Source organism: Corvus hawaiiensis, chromosome 5 (assembly GCF_020740725.1).
Source record: "Corvus hawaiiensis isolate bCorHaw1 chromosome 5, bCorHaw1.pri.cur, whole genome shotgun sequence".
In the NCBI taxonomy this organism is placed as follows: domain Eukaryota; kingdom Metazoa; phylum Chordata; class Aves; order Passeriformes; family Corvidae; genus Corvus; species Corvus hawaiiensis.
Window position 1 is genome coordinate 74277103 of NC_063217.1, and position 4401 is coordinate 74281503.

Sequence of the window (4401 nt, forward strand, 5' to 3'; positions counted from 1 at the left end):
TAATTTATCCTTCTGTTTCACGAGACGAACTGCTCTGTGCCAGTGTGAACAGAGATGCACAAATTTCCACGCCCAGCACCACAGATGTTTCCCAAGGAACAGCTGCAAGAACATTTCCAGCATAGTTCTATCTTAAGATAATGCATCCAGGCACGTTTCACTCACACACTCTTACTACTTGCCAGAAGAAATAATTCAGATGGACTTTCTCAGATGCACCGGCAGCAAACGTGATCCCGATCCATGCAGAAAATGGCAAATTATCCATTGGAAAAGGCACACCTACAACCACCACAGCAACACTATACATTTTGCAAGGTTGTAAACTCCTACAGTGCTGATATCAGCTCCCCAGGACACAAAATATCCAATTATAAATATTGATGTCTACAGTAAAGTATAGCCAGGTAATTAACATGAACTGCCTTTTAAACACAGAGAAAAGAAAGGAATTTTGATGTTTTTGAAGGGAAAAATGGAAGAAAACTTATAGTCAATGACACCCCTCTGCCAATACTAAAAAGGTAAAACTGGGCATGCTGCTAAGGAGGAGGCACATTCATTCAACAGTGTCTGCTGTTGGTGTTCTTGCATGTTGTGACATGTGTGTCCAACTAATAATCTATTTTCTAGGAAGAATGATGGATTTCCTGGTGGGATCCCTAGGATGAGGGACATAGTCTGAAGATATTACTGTCACCAAGTTAAATGAAATAGAGCTGGAACAGAACACGTTCCAAATAGCAAAGTAAACAGCAGAAAATAGCAGTTCTGGTTGAGAAAATTACATTATGGGGCTGTTTATTTAGTAAAACTAAATCAAGTTAAAAGGTTAATTTAGTGTCTGCAGTTCCCCTCTCTGAAATAATCACTGAGTGAGGTGACAGAGGTGCTTCATTTGCTAAATGTGAGCATGTATTTCACTGTTCTGGATGAAAGCAGAACTGTGTCCTGGTGTTTTGAGAAGCTCCATGCTGGGAACAGATAGGGAGAGAATCTTGTGCAGCTCAAAGAGAACGGTTTGTTTTCCTGGTAAATGATTTAAATTCCTGCTGGTAGGAAGAGCAGGGTGGGAAGAGCTACACAAAGTCCTGAGAGGCTGTGGAGATGCTCCTCTCGAGCTGACACGCCTGTGATTCCACTGATGGTGGTTTCTAAGGTCGACAGCCTTCTTTAACAGCTGCAGTGGAAAGCTACATTTAAGCTCCAAGAAATGACGGAGCCTGCCTCTAGTTTCCTTTTTTCCTTTGCCACATTCTTCAGGAATACTGGGTTATTTTTTTTTCAAAGGGCAGCTAATTATTGCCTGTAGGAACAAGCACAGCTGATGTTCTCATAAGGTAAAACAGCCTAATAATTTGTATATACTGATTTCCACTCTACTTACTCGGAAAATCAGCATTGCATCGATTGACTCATTGCACAAAAAAAGGTAAGGTTTTTCAAAAGCAACTAGTGATTTTGGATAGTTCAGTTTTCACAGAGATGACACAGTTCAGTGTTCAAACCTATTTCATTCCTCTGGGAGAGATCCTTTGTGCTGATTTTTCCTTGACAAGCACTTACTCCCTGGAAGCTGAGCAAAGCCTTGTCAGGTAATTTCACCATAAACCATGCTTTTAGGATTCTCCGTGTTTCCTGCTGCTGCTCTCCCCAACATTGCACACTCGCAAACTGTGCTTCTCACAAAGAAAACTGAGTTTAACTTTCTTTTCAGCTTCTGGAAAATCGAGGATTCCTGAGAGTCTGGTCTGTTTCCTTTTTTTTTTTTTCCTTCAGGTTTTGTTTTTTAAACGAACATCAATATTGTCTCCTCTGGGCTGATCAAAGCCTGCTTGCTACTTCAAGGATCACAGGTTAGCAATAAATATAGATTAGTTATGTAATGGTCGGAGTCAAAGCACAAACACAGTGATAACTATAGGGATAATTGGACTTGCTCTGTCACAGAGGGAACTTGACCAGCTGAACCCAAACAGCAGTTATTTTTATAAGCTTGCATGTTTCCAGCCCCTTGGGATATTCAAATGCTTTACAAACTATTTTAATGTACCCTCACAGCCTGCCTGACACGAAGGTGAATTTACCCTTGCTCTGAAGCTGCTGTGTGCACGTAGATTTGAACTCCCCGAGCTTTGCATGCCCGTGCTGAACTCTGAGTGCACCTAAGTCGGGTGGGTATGAAAATTACCATTAACCTTTGCATCCGTGGGTTTAACTGACTGGTCAAAAGTCACACAGGGAGGCAGCACTCGGGTCTCCAAAGCGCCACAGAGCCAAAACCACGGGGCCATTTGTTTTTTCCTCTGAAGGGTTTTTAAACAACACAGATAGAAATGTCTGCTGTAAGGATACATGGAATCATAGAACGGTTTGGGTTGCAAGGGACCTTAAAGATCATTCCAGTTCTACTCCTTGACACGGGCAGAGATACCTTCCACTGTCCCAGGTTGCTCCAAGCCCCGTCCAGCCTGGCCTTGGACACTTCCAGGGATCCAGGGGCAGCCACAGCTTCTCTGGGCAACCTGTGCCAGGGCCTCCCCACCCTCACAGGGAAGAATTTTTTCTGATATCCCATCTAACCCTTCCCTTTCTTGTCAGCATGAAGCCATATTGCCTCTTTCCCTCTCCCCCTGCAGAACAGGCCCAAACACATGGAGTTCACGCTGGCTGCCTCCATCTCCTTCCCAGCAGTGCCCCTAAATCCCTTGGTTGTGGTCACTGCCCCAAACGACGAGTGGGATTTTGGAAAACCACCACAGCTTTACAGACTTCTTAAACATGGAGTCTTAGGCAACAAGACCCAGAAAAAATTAGAATGGAATTGAGAAAGTGAGATAAAATTCCAGCAGGACTTACTTGCCCTTCTCTGCACCTTGCCAGTTCCAAGAGTCATATTCTGTTTCAAGATAAAAATGAATAAAAATGGAAGGAAGCAGCACACGGCAGGCTTGGGTTTGAAGAACATTTCACCCTGTGCATAGAGGAGTTGCTGCAGCAAAAGTAGCCTTTCATTTCAGTCTTATATGTTACTAGGGAAAGGGTTAAAAAAAGCTTGAGATGGATGAATTTTTAGCAAACTGATTCAGAGTTAATTTGCTGGAAAGTGAATAGAAAAAAAGAAATCTATGTTCTCTCTCGATGATTTATGTCACTGTGCTTATTATCTCCGGAGGAAATCCTCCTTTGTGTGCTGTCTGAACAGCCAATAACTACAGATACTGGAAGGAGTTTAAAGGAAACAATTTGCCTTTGCTCTGAACTTCTTCCTTTTATCTCTTAATTTCAACCTCTGGTGGTGCGGCAAGATTCTGACACTCATCACCGTGCCAGGATTTGCATACCAAGTATTTATTCTTTTCCTGGTCTTTGCTGTACAGTATTGTAACACAGCCCTAAATCCATTTAAAAAAAAAAAAAAAAAAAGTCTTAGGGTACAAAAGAACTTATAACACTCAAACTCAAGGAATAAACGGGGCTGCGAGACAACAGCTCAGCTTCCACGGCACTTCAGGCATCTTGTGCTGTCAGTGGGAATGCCAGACACAGCCTGGAAACAAGGAAAAGGACAGTGCTGCAGGCCTTTGTGCCAGGGAAAGGCCTAAGGAAGTAAATAAAGTCCAGGACAAATCCCTGTTTACATTTTGCAGGGCAGTAAATACGGGATCACCACGGATAACACAGGGAGCTCAGTTCCAGCACACACAGGCTGGGAAACACGGGATACGCACGGAACAGGCGAGAACATCAAGCTTTTGCCGAAGATCGGCAGAACGCGGGGCTCATTTACAATGACTTTACAAACAAACACATTTTCCTATCGCTTCGCCAGTGTTCTAAAGGCAACTTTAACAATCGTCCCCCGGCCCTGCCCGGAGCCCCGCAGCGCCCTCACAGAGCCGCGCACGCGCCGCAGATAATGCCGCGCACGCGCCGCAGATAATGCCGCGCACGCGCCGCAGATACCGCCGCACGATTTCACACTGCCGCGCGATGCTTCCGCCAGGAAAAAGAGTCCCCTTTCTCCCCCCAGCCCTCCCACTCCCCCTCACAGCCGCCGGGCCGGGGAAGGAACAGGGAGGGGTGAACCGGGAGGGGAGAACCGGGAAGGGGGAACCGCCTCCAGCCGCCGCCGGCCTTCCGTATCGCTGACGCGCGGCTTTGTCCCCCGCCGGCGGCGCTGAGGAGAGGCGGTTCCGCGCTGAGGGGCGCTCGCGCCGCCGCGCCGGCGCTTCTTTCTTCCCCCCCCTTCCCCTCCCCGATCCCCCCGGGAAGCGGCTGGCTGCGGGCTGCCTCTCGCTCCCCTCCCCTCCCTTTTCATTTTTGTTTTATTTTAGTTTAGTTTAACCCCCCTCCCTCCCTCCCGCGCGGCGGCGGCGGCGGCCCGCCTACCCCCGTCCT